Raw genomic sequence first — 16,485 nt, forward strand, 5'->3', positions numbered from 1 at the left:
TGACAAAAATGGAAGGCGATAAACACCTGGGGCCAGATGGTATTCCCTCAGGGTTGCTAAGAGAAGCCAGAGGTGAAATGCCTGTTCTATTAGTGATGGTATAAAATCTCTTCCTTAAATGCGCCTTGATAGCAGAGGACATAAAGGAGGGGAAGGGAAATCTGAGGAACTGCAGACCTATGAGTAATCCTGATGTCTGTGCCAGGTAAATAAAGATTCTGACTAACGGTCACATGAGTAGATGTCTTCTATTTGGGACGCATGGCTTTTGCAAAGGCAAGTCCTAAAGCTCTTTGGAAGAATCATGAAGCAAGCGTATGATCCACTTGAGGTACAGAATGGTCCAGCGGAGATAACATTAACCTCCAAATGACTTTGGACGAAAATCCATTACCAAAGGGCAAGTTAAGGTTAAGAGCAGTCAGAAAGTAATCCAAGTAGTAGGAATAGACCACAACCCAACACAAGGAATGTCATTGTAGTATCTTCATTGTACCCAAAAGTTATTACTCTGCCACACCTTGAATACCATTCAATACCCATCTCAGAAAGGTTCAGAAGTGAGTTCAATAACTATCAAAAAGTATGGAAGGACTGCTTTGTGAGGAAGAACAGCAAAACCCAGGGTCCATCCATCTGTCAAAAGATGCATTTGTGTGGATTTCAGAAGCCTACAACATCAAAAGAAACACTGAGATGGTGGATAGGGACTGATCATCTCTTACAATACAAAAACTGGGGACCAGTAGTGAAACTAGAAGGTACATTCCAAACAAAAGGAGAGGACGCTTATGGAAGTCCTCGCTAGGGAAGCCTACACATATGCACAGTCTACATGGGCTCAAGGGGAGACTGGAAAAGAGACAGAAGACGACCCATGGATAACTAAAGGCATACAACCATATCTGCCTCTGTATGATTCTAAGCTTAAACCAGTTGGTAACTGGGAGAATATTAGGGGAAGAAACACATGCCTGCATAGCCCTTCTTCCCTGCGTATTCATGCACGGCCACTCTTAGTGACAGGCTCCTATGTTAGATGGAACTACTGCCTGATCCGCTGTGGCCATTGTTACATTCTTAAGAGTTAAAGCACTTCTAGAAATATGCCATACTGGAAAGGAAACTACCTGTTTTAATTATCCCACACAATTGCAGTGGCTACCAGCTTCAATGGTCCTTGTAAGCTACTTCTCAGGTTCGAGAAATCAAATATTAATCTCCGCTTTCTTTAACGTGCAAGTAGTTCCACTGAACAGTGGTTTATGTAGTTAGTTGCTGTATTGCAATGATTTGATATGCCAAATTCTTCTAGGTTCTTCACTCCCTTGGACAGCTGCGTAAGCTTTCCAACTGCTTGCACAGCTCAGCTATTACAATTGTACAAATATTATCTATTTGATTTTAGGGAAGTTTTTACAAGTAATTGTCAAACAATGATTATGCTTTGATTAAATAAATATTGCTATTGCAGCACTAGTTAGGACATAATTCAAATTTGCCATGAATAATTTGTTACCGTATCTGTCATCCTAACTCTGATTTAAACTGTGGCTATATTTGTTGGAAAGCCACCCTACTTTGCAAATTTGACATCAATAGCGGTTTCATGAGTGTATCTGACATTGTTTCATGAGTGTATTTGACATTATTTCTTACATTATTTTATGCCAATCACATTTACTCTAAACTGCTTATTACTTTATTGCTGAAAATGGCAACATGTATTTACTCAGCTTTTTACTTTAGAATCAGCAGGCTATCACTTGCTTTATTAATCAGATCCAACCTTGAGGATTATAGCCACCAGTTTCAAGTTTATTTAATTGCTGCTACTCAGAAAATAAGAACTTAGTAATCCAGCCACATTTACATCTTTGATGAGCTGCTTTTTTACAAGCTTCATTATGGTTGGAAAGAACAGATTTTTTGTTTTTTTCTTTTACCTCTGTCACTGCATATAATATATCTTACACTATTCTAAATCCTTTCGTAATGTTAGTTGCTAAGTGCAAAAATGAAATACCAGTTCTAGGAATTTTTTGGCTAAAACTTTTATTGGCTAAAAAAGTTCAGGAAAGTTGCTAAAGTATCTCTGACTTAAAAATCGGAGCTACAACAATTTCTTCTCAGCTGGGAAGAGTGTTTATCAATACAAAAGAACAAAAAAGAGAAAAGAGCTGAGATTTGTTTCTTCAGACTTCTTCCCAATACTGTTGGGTGCTGAGAGACCCATCAAGGGCACTTCTACTTTCCTCCAGATTCCCTCCAATCTATAATTATAAAGGCAGTTACCAAATTACCAATATGGGAAAATAAAATTACATGAAACAGAAGAAACTATGGCTAAGTCTTCATACATAGTGTGATCCCATGAGAGTAGATTTGTAAAGCTCAGCTGGGGGTACCGAGACCCCACCATCCACACTACACCTTTCAGACTGTGCTATGGACTATCTTTAGTCTTGGTCGCACAGAAGAAATGTCTAGGGATTGGAGCAGATTTGGTACACTGCTAGAAACACATCTTCAAATTTTGTTTTAATCAAAAGATATCAAGTTCATGTGCTGTGAAATCACTCTGAAACAAGAAGCAAGGCAGGGGGGTTGGAACTGGATGATCTTTAAGGTCTCTTCCGACCCAAATCATTCTATGATTCTACGATTTTATCAGTGGCATGAACAAGACAATTTTGGAGTCCCAAGCAGAATCAGATGGAGACTGAGCTCGTGCACAGAGCAAAAAAAAAAAATATTATTTTTCTTACTAAAATTGATTCTTCGGTGCTAGCCATGTATTTTGCAAGAAAGCAGGATGTACTGCAAAGAGATGTCGCACCCTCTGATCCTCCAGTTCTATAAAGAACACTATGCCTAGGACTTGCATGTATGATGGTGATCTCTAGTATCTCCTTTGATACCTCCTTATTAGCCTTAACGTTAACAGTCTAACGTAACAGTGAGTTTTCTATGACTGACCAGTACCCAAATGAATGCTTTGTGGTAGTTGGTTTTTTTGCCCCATGTTTTCCTATACAATGCTTATATTACTTCTCTACAGACAACCATGCATTTTGCCATCTCTCTCATTAAAATCTGATTACAGAAGAAATTAACAGCTCTTTGCCAGCACCTTCACCAGAAAGAGGATAATATTATTCTTAGGGACATAAGTCCAGGCAGAAAGTTGTAAAGAAAAAAAATTACAAATTTTCTAGATTATCATCCTCTCCCCCAAACTATGGTAAACCAAAAAATCCTTAAGCTAAGCTGCTATTTCTTCACATTATGCATGGAAAATTTCTCCCACTGATCTATTAGTTCAGCAAATAGGAAGAGGGAGATGGGTAGAAACTGTTTTTACATTCACTAATAGCAGAGATCATGTGAGAATGCTGCAAGCTGCAAGTCTCAAATATATGCTTGAATATGGAGTACCACAGATCTTAATTTTCCCAGATCTCAGCACTACAAAGGAAATGAAAAGTAAAGTGAAAAGCATTAGGCAGGACTTTATAATGGAAGGAATTGAGGCAGCAGTACTATTCATTGCTAAGCTCTTGGTTACTTTTAAAGGAAAGGCTTATATCTTCTGAGACCTGAAAGCAGCCTGCAGCCTGCTGGAAAGAATGAGGGGAGATAACAAAGTCCAAACAGGATACTTTGATTGACAGCATGCAGACTGGTCCACGAGTACTGAAATCATAACCAATATTTCATATAAAGTCACATGGGAAAATCCTAGACTTGTTCGTACAAGTTTTAAGACTTTGTATATATTAAGAACAAACGCGATTTAGAATCGTTGGGGGGTTTTGCTCTTTTTAATGACATGCTAACTGACTGGGGATGAAGGACTCCTCTGTGAAGTTCTCATGAAGTCGTTTGCTCGACCCTTAAATATCAATGCTGAAGTATTTTTTTGTCTGATTCACTTTGGAATTGACTGTGTTAATTCCTAACCCCTTTCTAAAAATATTTACAGTGATGGAAGATATTTTTATAACTAGAGGAGATGTTTTAGGACAACGAAGAAGGGAAAAAGACATTGGACTCAAGTTTACGCTCTGTTAGGCCCTGTCTGCACCTGAGTCGATATAATTCAAATAAGCTGAAGGTTAACAAACCACATTAGCAGGTCCAATGTAATACAATTCTCCATGAGTAGCTCTATGCCACTTCAATGGGAGCGAATCCTTAGCCTATTGCTGTCTTTTCACTCCCACAAAATATCTCATGTTATATTTTTTCTGAATCATCCTGTTCTGTTTGGATAATTTTAGACATCTACTCATACCTCGATTTTTTCAAAGTCCACATAGCCCGGTAGTTTTCCTCTTGTAGTTCCACGCTGTAACTTGCACAGCTTTTGCCCCATCCTGTACATAGTTTTCTCTCAGGTTTTTATACCACATTAAAAAGCCTCCCAGACATATTAGAGAAAAAGTGGGTGGAAAACAAGGAGAATGGAAATTCTGCCTGTTCAGCTAAATTTAATACTTATAGAGATAGATAAATTTGGCGAGATGTAACCCCTGTGTATCACACTCAAGTCTGTATCATTGCTTTTTTGTCTTGTGCAGCCACAAACAAAGGTTTGCTACAGTTTCTTGGTTACAGTAGAGAATCTACACTTCAAAAATGGAAAAATATACACATTAGCCAAAGCACAATTATCATGTATATTGGAAATACCCTCTTCCTATAAATCCTTTGAGAATTTATAAGGGGGAAGAAGTTTTCCAATAGCATGTTACACATGAAAGCACAATCACTAAAGGGAACACAGGCTACAAAACACTAGATTTTTCTGCAACAAAATGGGCTGCTTCGTTATCTCCAGAAGTAAGCTTACAGATAGGCATGGCCGCCAGTTTGCCAACTTACAAAGCGATGAAATAAGTCCCCAGCATCATTATTATAGGTCAATGGAATATAAGCCAAAAGCAACACAGTATTTAGGAAATGGATGTTGATAATAAAAGAGCCACTCTAATTTCCTGTGGAGTTCTTAAATTAGCTCATCCCATATGCATACTGGTTCAAACTGATAGTTCTGCAAGATAAGCACTTTTATATACCTCATTGGTAAGTAACTGATTTTGTTCTTAGAGAACAAAAACTGTGTTGAGTTAATAATATAATTGTGGATTTATGCTCCAGGAAAGGCCAGCTATTTGTTTTCTATCTGTCTTTGCTAATTCTTAGATGAACTAAGCCGTAGCATTTCGATGCAGCCAGATTTTAATACAGGCTCAAATACAGTTATTAGCACGAAACGGAAAACACACTTTATTCTTAATACATGTTTATAATTCCTATTAATTCTGATGACAAAATGCCTGTGTAGTCAGAGAAAACTCAGCCCTGCTTCTATCTAGAAAAAAATAATAGTTTGCAGATCAGAGAGGCAGTTAAATATAGAGAGCCGCATTAGTATACTTTTTGTAAAATTCTCATTTCCTGCAACTGAAAGATATTCATTGCCTTCTATTGCCAAAGCTTGGGTCAGCCAAAGCATTAAAAAGAAATATATACAGCAGTAAAGCATTTGTAGCACTTATTTAAAAACAAATAAAGTTTGCAAGGCAGATCAGACTGCAGTATTCATAGCGCTGTTAGTAACCTCACAGCCACTAGAATCACATACTTCACACAGAATTATTCAGAGAAAAAAAATCTACAATATCTTTAGGCAACAAAGGACATTTCTGGTCATCGTGTGAATTCTGTGCGACTCAAACTCTGATACAAACCCAGGATTTTCTTCTTTGTACTAAGTATGGGAAAGCCTGCTCCTTTGAGAGTTAGAATAGCTTTCGAAGACTTCTGATTTAAATTTCAAACTCTTCATCGTAGTCAGGGAGTAAATGTTTTCATCCTGGAATTGAAAATTGGGTTCTTTAGCTCTATACCAAGTGAAAATATTAAGCATTTTGTTGTATCCACTATGTGAGCCAAGTTCCCCACTGTGCCTTCAAATCCACAGTGAATGAACCATATTTGGATCTGCTTATCAGAAGGAGACATTTAGAAAGACAATGAGCCTGTCCCGCTAGACGGAGACTCCTGATGCTTTTAGATAGGCCTGCGGTGAACTGCAAAATGGGCCCTAAAATCAGGCTGACATGGTCGCTTAACAAGCTGGGGTATTAGCGGTTGGCTCAGAGAATTTCTAGCGTCACCCACAGGGCTGATGATGGCAGCCATCATAATTAGAATGCATGAATCAAAAACACCAGGTGAAGATTTTGCCTTGGAAGAAAGAAAAAGACAGAAGGAGGGAATTACCATGCCCTTTGACTATTAAGCTGCTGCATGCAGCTGGATCAGTGACCAACAGCGACTGGGCGGATTATGCTACGGAGATACTTGCTATAGCCCGACACTTCCCACACCCAGTGGCTGTCAAAGCAAACGCTGTGAACGACTTCAAAGACAGTGATACGAGAGGCGACATGGGGGGGAAAGGTAACCCCACTAAAGATGGGGGGCCGGGGGAAAGGAGCCCAGGCTTTTCTTTGAGTTTAGCAAACAATTTCATTTAGCATTGGTTTATTTTATTAATTCTATCCCTCCGAATTCGCCCCTAAAAATGCTCAACTCGAATGTTTGCTGAAGTGGAAAATCTATGTAATCTTAACTGATATGACCTTGAGAGGGATTTGCTGAACTTTTGTATGATTGGATTTTTCCCAACCTTTGTAGACTCTTGATTTTAAAATCTGCCTAACAAAAGCTCTGCCAGGAAAGCTGTTATTACAAAGATGCTTCTCAATAGGGAGAAGTGGGCTAATTGCAAGCTCTTCAGTGAAATAAAGGAAGGTTTTGCAAACAACTACAGAATTGACAAAATGCACCACATTGCTGTTAACAGAAACTATGGGGGAGAAACATCAGAAATGGCAAAGATGTCTCATATAAATAGATGCTATAAGACTGGCTAGAAGAGGCTATACAAGATTTCAGATAATTCATAAACAGTAATTGCTCGTCTGACCTTGATGTGACTACAGAAATTCCATTAACTCACAAATCTTGACATTTAATTACATACTAAAAAATATTCTCCCATTTATTTTGACAGGGTCTACAATAATCCTGCATTCGACTTTTATCCATGTTTTCAGCTGCTTTTCCCACACTGCAATTTATTCCCAAAGTCACAAATAAAAAACATAATATCAAACTATGCTGTTACCTAGAATGTTCTTTATTTCTCTCTACAGTTTGAACCGAAACACTGTGAAAAGGTGGGGTTCACAATGACATGGTGCCCTTCACCTGTTGTACTATGCAGTTGAACAGAACCTCCCTGCAGATCACTCACCTGGGATAGTAAAAATTCACCGAGGAAGACTGCAGTAACTTATGTTGCACGGCAGTTTAAAACTAGCTAAACAACAGTGAGCATTATAATAATAGGCATTAAATAACAAGGAAAAAAGCTTACTATATTTGGAAATCCTGTAGCAGTATTTGTAAGTCAATATTCATCTATAACACTTAATTATAAAAAAGGAAAATATAATCCACATATTGCAGCCAAGCTGACAATTGGTGTGATGAAATGTGCTGTTTTAAGTGCTAATGAAGAAGGTTTGGGGTTTTTTGTTCATGTGGTCTAAACGAAGTAGACCCTAGGGAGGTAAAAAAATCAGAATACTGCATATTAACTGTATAAATATACTCTAGAATTACCGGATTCCAGCAATATTTGAAGTGTTTTTTCCTACTTTCATGCAATTGTCAACTATATTAGGGTTATTTTCCTCTTTATACTTTAAGCTCAGTTTTGAGGCACTTGACTATTCTGTATTAGTTGCACTGTCTGTATCTACCTACTGTTTGCCTCACCGGTTTAGAATCACCATATACAACCTTTTAATTTAAGTACTGTACATGTCTTTTCCTGCCTCAGAACAAAAGCTAATCTTGTTGTTGACAACTTCTTGACTTTAAATAATGATTTCACAACCTTGTTTGATTTGAAAAAAATAACATTAAAAGAAGAAAAAAAGAAAATAAATATTTTATCATCTCACATGAACCAGGAAATATCATGGTTTTCAAAAGCAGTTTGATTATATATACTTATCATTCTACCCAAACTATTATGTGCATAACATGTGAAACAAATTGCACCTAGCTTTTTTTTTGTGGACCCAGCAGTCTGGCAAGAGCAAAATAATTTCTAGTAGTTCCTTATTGCAAAAAAAGCATAATACAGAATCCTATAGGATTCCCACAAATCACTCAACAACCTGGAGGGAGGTCATAAGCTATATTTGCAAAATACATTGAAAACATAATATTCTACTTAAAGGATCCATAACAGTACGTAGGTAGGTATATATACATACTGTAAGAGACCAGTCTGAAAATATAATATTTTATGGCTTATAAAATTTTTTATGCTTCATCATTATTCTTCAAAAGAAACAAAGCATTTACATTGAAAGCATCTATATTGCACCTGCGTGTGTGTATATATATATACACAGACACTAGTAGATATTTCTGTGTTAAACACATGACTAAATATATATTAAAAAAAATTATAATCCTTCCCTTTCTTAGTTCTCCTTATTACATTCCTCTCTTATCTTCTACTTTCTAGTAGGAGCTGAAGCTCAATTTTTATTTTTTTTTCTTGAGTGTGTTTCTTTATAACAGCCCTAAGACACTCCCCTTTCTGAATCACTGCGAAAGGAATCCTTGACTTCTGCATTGCCTTCCTGTGACCCTCTCCCTCCAGTCCATTTGAAATCATTCTCGGCTCACATCTCTTTCATGTGTATTTACACAGTGCTTTCTTTTCGCTCACCATAGCAAGGTAAGTTTTCTCATTTGTGAAGGACATCTCTCCAGCTACAGACCCCTGTACCGCTCTCCCCACTCCATCTTGGTGCCTCCTTTTCCCTAATTCAGCAGCACAACTGAATATACAAAAAAATGCACATCTTTGCCTGCGTGCAGAAGTTACCTTTCCTTAGCTTATTACAACATTGCTATTAGCTTTATCAACATTTAATCTTTCTTTTGACCAGTTCAAATCATTATATACTATGACAGCTCTATTAACTTCAATACGCTTATTATTTATGCCAGACAAATTCCTTCCAGGTTTTTAAGAGGAAACATTCGAGGTAAGAAAAAGACCACAGAGCAAATAAAATTGCCTTTTTCCTCCCCATCCATTGTGTTCTCAAGAGCAGTTTCCATTTATACTCGTCTAACATCCCATTTCTTTCATTCCAGGTTTACTGTTACTTCAGACTCTGACCCCAACAAATACTGAACATGCCTTGTATTTGAGATCAAGCCCTTTAATTGTACATTTTGGGGGAAGACAGTAAGTTTTCCTCTTCATTTGTTATTTTCTAAACACTTCAGCACCGCAGCATATAAAATACTATTTGCTGCACAATATTTTGTGTGCGTAATTATTTTGTGGTTTTAAACACATATCTTGACAGCCTGTTCTTCAGAATTTGGTCCCTTACATTGCACTGGCTCTTGAAACTGATCTCCCAGGTGAAAAATAAAGGGGTAGGCATCAATTAGATAAATCAGATGCATAAAATATCAAAAAAAAAGGCATGTGACTATTACTGTTCCATTGCTTTTGTCAAATCATAACAAGAATAGGAATGGTTCATGTGACCCTTTCCTTTTTTCTCCTACACTGGTCTTGGAACATCTTGAGAGGAGAATGTTCAAGGCTTCCTTCCACCCTCTTTTCAACGTGTTAGTAGTTGCTGAGTTTGTAGTTTCTGCTCTACCTGCTAGTGTACGACTGGCCCCAGAAATCAAGTTCTTTACTGTCTTTCGCAATTAGTGAATATATTGACATCTCTCCCTCTTCCCTCTTTGGAAGAAAAAATCAGGAAGGAAACACTGCCCGGCAGATCCTTTTCTCTTTTAGATGGTGAGAAGAGGGAGAGAAATAGATGAAGGCAGTTCAGCAGATTTCCTTGCTTTTCTCAGCAGGGAAGCTTGCACGTGGTCGGGCATAGCAAGAAACGTGATTTCCACAGGGCCTCAGGCGGCAGCCAAATTTCACAGCAGGGGATGAATCCACGGCCACTTCTGAGAGTGCAGAACTGCGCATAACACAGGCCCCTCATTATAAGGTTGGACAACCCTCTGGAGACTTTCTGCTCTTGCCATATTAACAAGAAATGAGTGGTCTGTGTGTGTCACAGGAGCGCTCTTGTTAAATATTGCTGCCTTGTATGATGCAGAGTTGTACGTGTGCATTTCTTTTCTGATAGGAACGGAGGAATCAATGGGGGAACAAGGATTTAGCAGACCAGGCTTCCAGCCTCATGTGCGAGGCAACACAGCTTGTGACGGGCACAGTGACATCACCGAGCTGGAAAATAAAAGGGAGCTTGACGTTCAGCTTATTTTTCAGCTTTATCTTACACGTTTCATAAGTTTCTCCTACTGCTTTCATGTAATTCTCTAGTAGATTTCTATCACATAGAGTCACTTTTAATAGATTTGAATTTTTTTGATCTTCAATAAACTCTACTCCACTCCTTTGAGAAAAATCTTGGTTACTTTGAAGATATTTCTCTGCTTGCCTGCACTCTGTGAAATTCTTTCTGAAACAATAAAAGTTCTAAGTATAACTTACTCTCCTAAAAACGACCTCATAGGTAGGCAGATGATCCCTCCCCATGCCATATAAGTTATAAAGCACAGACTGCATGACTACAGATTGCTAGACTATTTAATTTTCATGTGCTAAATGGGAAGTCCAAAAGAGAAATATACATATTTTGGTTCCTTAAGAACAAACAACACTTCATGAAATCAAAACCAGTTACAAGAAGAACACGTTAGGGACTTGAAATTAAACTGAAACTGGTAGGGATAATCAGGAAAATTGGTAATTAAAAGAAACATAGGTTACATAAAAGATAAGAGGAAAATATACAAAGGAAAAAACTATGGCCATCAGAGTTAAACATAACAAATAAAAATGTCAGAATTATTCAATAAATAGTTTCATTTTGTATTTAGGCGGAAAGCTCTTGATGTACATGATGATGGTAATGAAATCCCTTCCCTGTCAACAGTAACTAGAGATAATGTTTAACACAGTTCTTAAACCCATCATTTTAAAATCAGAATGTCAGATAAAGTAGAAGAGTTTTGAAAGAATTAAATGATGAGTTGTCTGGACAAAAATAACAAATTTTTTTTTCCAATATGCATTGGAGTTGATTGGGCTGCAATTTTTAGGGTCCACAGTCAAAGAGGTATCATGTCGTTATGTGAAAGAATCAGCTGGAGCATCCTTGTAAGTACGGCCCTGTGACCTCTGAATAGTGCCAGGTACAACACTGACGTTTGACAGGGATTATCAAAGACGAGAAGGAAAATAACGTAGCTGGTGTTAGTCAAGATGGGTTTATAAATAATAGGTTTTATCAAAACAAAGCCATCAATTTTTCTTATCCTTACATATTGATAAGAATTCTACTGTGAATCTAAGAGTTTGTCACTTCAGTGAGGCATATAACTTGACTCTGCAGAGAATCTTCCTTGCTCAAATTAAGACCACAGACAATAATTTTCACACATATTTAACAGTGAAAGTACTTGTTAAATAATAAATATTAGAATGAGATAAAGGGAGTCATTACCATGCAGATGATGTCTAAAGTTCTACTTTTCCCCCTAATCTACATTTATTATTTTATAGCAGTATACAATGGGAAAAGAGACTGATTCAAATATCAATAAAGTTATGGAACTGATCTAATAATTCTTCACCAATTTTTATCCAATAGCCATAAAAGACTTTAGAAATGAGACTGCAATTGTTTAGTCTTTTGCTCTCAATGGAATTTTGTACTACTTGTACTTCCCAATGTTTAAGAACTACTCCAAGTGTGGTAATCAAAAACTAACTAATGATCAACCTACAACATTTTAACTTGATTATTTATCAGACAAAAGCTTGCCAGGTAATTGAGAGCACACCTCAGTTCTCCAACGTTTTTCTGATACTCCTTATGCCCAGAGACCTTTGACTGTTTTCTACCCATACTTCTGCAGAGAGCTCATTCCTTCATTTCTGGCCCTTTCAGTGTTTTTTTTTGAAGTTCAATAAAACTTAGCTAACTCAGAGCATAATGATAGTTTAAGGAAGAGGTCTGGCAAAATGTTTTTATTTTATGTTGTAAAAATGGATAGAGTTCAGGACTATACACCTTCGCTTATCCTTCTTATTAGCATTTGCCTGTGATAAAGAATATTCTTGTTAGAAATTTATAAAGTAGACAGTATAAATGACACCATAGTTAGATTTTACTCTTTTTTAGTATCGCTTTAAGGTTGAGTTGTTGTATCTTTCCCAGGCTGAAGATGAAGAGTAGAAGTAACCCTATTAAACCCCTTAGTAACAAAGAACAAGAAAATAATAAATAAATATATAAATAAGAACATCATATGTAGAAGTACTGAACTAACGGTGTAAAAACCAGAATATGAATCAAGAAGCCTTCATCCTTGTAGAATAACAACATTTCTAACTCAAGATAATAGGACGGGGAAAAGAAAAAAATGGAAATAAAGGTGGAAAGATGGGTCCTGGACCTTTTCCTCTTTTTACTCCTTCACATTCTGATGTTTAATTGCCCAGATAATTGTGACTGTATCTCCCACCATAAATATCTTCTCTCCTTCTATCACATCATAATAAACCATTTGAAATTGTCTTTTGTTCAAACAGCCTTTACAATGACTAAACCATATTTTTCGCCATCTTACAAGCTTCATTCTACACAACTGAGATGCATGCACGCTGTCCTAAACAGCTCAAATTACTGTCAGCTAATAGTATTACAGTGCTTTGAAATCATATTTGGGAAAGTGCTCTACAGGAGCATTTGACTACGGGGTTTGTCTTTTAGTCCACTCTGACTTGACAAGGCTCTGCCGTCACAATCTGAGAAGCATTCCTGTGTAGCATACAGCCTGAAGTCTAGGCAAAAGTATCCTCAACCGTTAATCTCTTCCACCTTCCAGTTCTTAAAAAACTTTTGTTGGAAATAAGGAAGACATATCCAAGCTTTATTTGAGCAAAAGTTTTCTATGATACTGGTAGTTTCTTATCAATATACAGTGGAGTATTTAATAACTGTGGTTTTGTTTTTTTTTTCTTTCCCCCCCCCAGTGAAACCTGCATGATGTCATGAATTTGGGAACACAGGAAACAACAGACAAGTTAAAAGTGGAAAATAACAGTGTTTATTTAGGAAAAACACCTAACTCTCCTCTCTGACTAAAACCACACAGGAATGGTGCAATTCTAGGACACAACAGATGATGATGATATCATGTTTTAAAACATGAAGTTTCTCAGTTTTATCTGTATTTTCCTGCCAGTATTAAATGCTCAATTCTTGTTCCCAGACACATCGCATTTAATTAAACACTCAATCACACAAATCTTAAATTGAAAGAAATAAAATTTACCAAGTACTAATGACCAACCACACACTTCATAAAAGTGCATGTCTCTGGTTGATCTCTTTATTAAGATCGAACAAAGGGAAACGTCCATTTGAGATTTTGATCGCTATTCAGAATTTTATATTTCTTTTTACTTTTCTCCCTTCTAAGCAGGAGCAAAATATATATGCCCTTGTGTAACCTTCAATTTTCCTCTCCATATAATTTTCACAAAAGAGTTTGACCAAAGTGGAATTTAACAGTCAAGGTAGGGATGTACATCAATTTATGTAACATTGTCATATTTCCCATAATATTCCCTACGTAGCCTAAATATTATTCACTTTTTTGACCTCTGATACATTTTAAGCAGATGTCTTCATTGAGCTGTCTACAGCAATGCCTAGATCTTTGTCCTTAGGGGCTAGGTCTAACTCAGAGTCCCTCAGTACACGAAAGATACTGTAATTTGCTGACTGCAGTGCGGGCTGCTTCCCACTTAGGAAGGATGAATTTCATCAGCCACTCTTGAACTTATTTTCTCTGGACGTGTCAGGTTCTTTTGGTGTTCCTCACAATTCTCCTTAGTCTCCAATAATCCCTATAAACTTTCATCACTGGCAAATATTTCCTCCTCAGTGCACTGCTCCCTCCTCCAGGTTTTTCGCAGCACAAGTTGCGGCGCATATTCTGCAGAAAAGCAATTGTTAGCTTTCTTCCAGACTTTTCTTTCTTTTGTCCTTTTCAGTAAGCTTCTGCCAGATAACATGAGCAAACGAAGAGATTTCCTTTGCATATTTATGTAATTACTCCAAAAAGATTTTTCAAATCCTCTGCAAAGTCTGAGAGATCCATGCTGAAACTTCATAGTCAAGGCTACATATTAATAGGGATTTCATTACATATTCTACAAAAATGGCATATATTTTAGTTCTAATCTTCTTATCCCTCATTTTTTATCTGTAAATCTCCTTGCATTGGGAATTCTACACTGCTCCGGTGCTTGGAGAACACCCTAGCATTCTGAAGACAGTACTGGAATGCAAAACCAAGTTTTACATATTTTGTGGCTTCTTATGCTGATGAAAAACTAATCAAAGAAAGAACATCTGTAGATAAACCTTTTATTTTTTATTACATCTCTTTAAATTGCATTTTGTGAGGTTCACTTTCTAGTGACCACATACGGACCTAGGTTTTGTAATTTTCCTTAGTAGTAAAGGCACAGGAAGCATTGACTTGACAACACAGCGAAATCATTTGCAAATCTCTGAGAATATTTAGTAAGTAATTTCCACTGACATCAAGAGAATTCAGGTACTTAGCTGTAAGATGTCCTTTCGAAAAACATAACAAACTATAGCACCCCAGCACGGCTGAAGTTAATGCAAATTGCATATGTTCAATATTTTATCAAATCAGACAATTAATTTAACCGGAAGCATGGGTGCCTTCCACAATGGTTTCTCATGCTCTGTGTGTAAAACTAACTAGTAATAAGAAATATCTGGCAAACTTTATAAGGCTTTTGAGATTATAATTTCATTTTGCTTTTCAGTCTATAAAGTGGCAGCTTGTTGGAGGTTTGTTTTGCTGAGTTCGGTTGGACTTGAGGTGGTAACTTCTTTACAGATTAAGATCAGGAATTAAACTGACACCAGAAACAGTCTAAGAGTCATTTCTTTGTATGTCATTTTGGTGACTGTATTAATTATAGTCACATTCAGTTCGGAAGGTGTTTTCTACATTGTTTTGTGAGCTCTTGATGGGTTACCTAAGGCAACTTTGCCGCAAAATCAGACTGACTGGTGGCCACAAGTCAAATCCTGTGTCTGCATTTCTTCTGCTGCTGTTGGCTGTTGATTTGCAAGTTTCAGTAAAATCTATGACCATGAGGCACTGAGTAGCGCTCACAGAATACTTCTGGCAGCAGACAAAAAAAAAAAGCGGGTAGGAAAAATACTCAGTAAAATTTGTAATGGCAAATACCAATGCAGTCTATCTACTTGTGCGGGTGCTTCAGGTGACTATTTTAGGAAAATGATTTTATGATTATTGGTCCGTTACCACAAAGGGTCTGAATTAATGACCTCTTTTTTGGTCATCTCCCAGTTTCCTTCTTACTGCTCCTGGCTTTTATCACTAGTGACCCCAGGGCCCAAGGAAACTTAAGGAAGAGAAATACATTTATAATTGAAAACCTGCTTTATGTATTCAAATTGAAGCGTAAACAGCATAGTGATATGATCGGCGCAGTACTATTCTCACAGATGGAAATTTGTTTAGGCTGCCAAGAGGCAATGTAAGTGCATGAAAGCTTTTCTATTAGATTAGAATACCAAATCTAGATTGTCAAAATGGCTGTATATTCCTATTTTTAAATTAATGTATTGCCACTTGAAATAGGATTCATCCATTGATCCCATGCTGTCCAGTTCCGCAATGAATTAAACCAGAGAGGGGGGGATGGAGAAGCTGTGGAGGGCTGAATACAAATGGCTGTGGCTTTTGCAGCCGGGATGATTGGGCAAGAGTAGTGGGGAAGGGACACGGCTCTTTTATAATGAAGGGATCTCAACTTTCCTCCCTTTGTAGAAAGATCCCCTTGGACTGCTGTTCTGCATGTGACTACGTCTACCCCGAATAAACAGTTTCACAAGCACAAGAAAGATTTTTGTTGAGTAGGAGCTTCACCATTGTAGCTTGTTTCAAGCTACTTTAAAGCTATTCCATTGATGTGAAACCGCACATTCTCTACAGGTTTGAGGAACAGCAAAGGTCATCAGGTCACTGTAACCCAAGTAATTTTTTGTGTTCATGTGAATCTATTGCTTCTACATAGATTATAATGTGTAAAATCACATTAGGAACCTAAAGTTTGATAACTAGAATTCACTGTTAGGCTCCTGATGAAATCTTAAATCCGGTCAGTTTATATCGCAGGCGAAACAATTTCTTTTCTGGAGATTTTTTTAATCGATAACAGAAGTTCCCAGCAAGCAAGAAGCCTCA

This window comes from Charadrius vociferus, unplaced genomic scaffold (genome assembly GCF_000708025.1).
Source record: "Charadrius vociferus isolate BGI_N301 unplaced genomic scaffold, ASM70802v2 scaffold478, whole genome shotgun sequence".
Lineage (NCBI taxonomy): Eukaryota > Metazoa > Chordata > Aves > Charadriiformes > Charadriidae > Charadrius > Charadrius vociferus.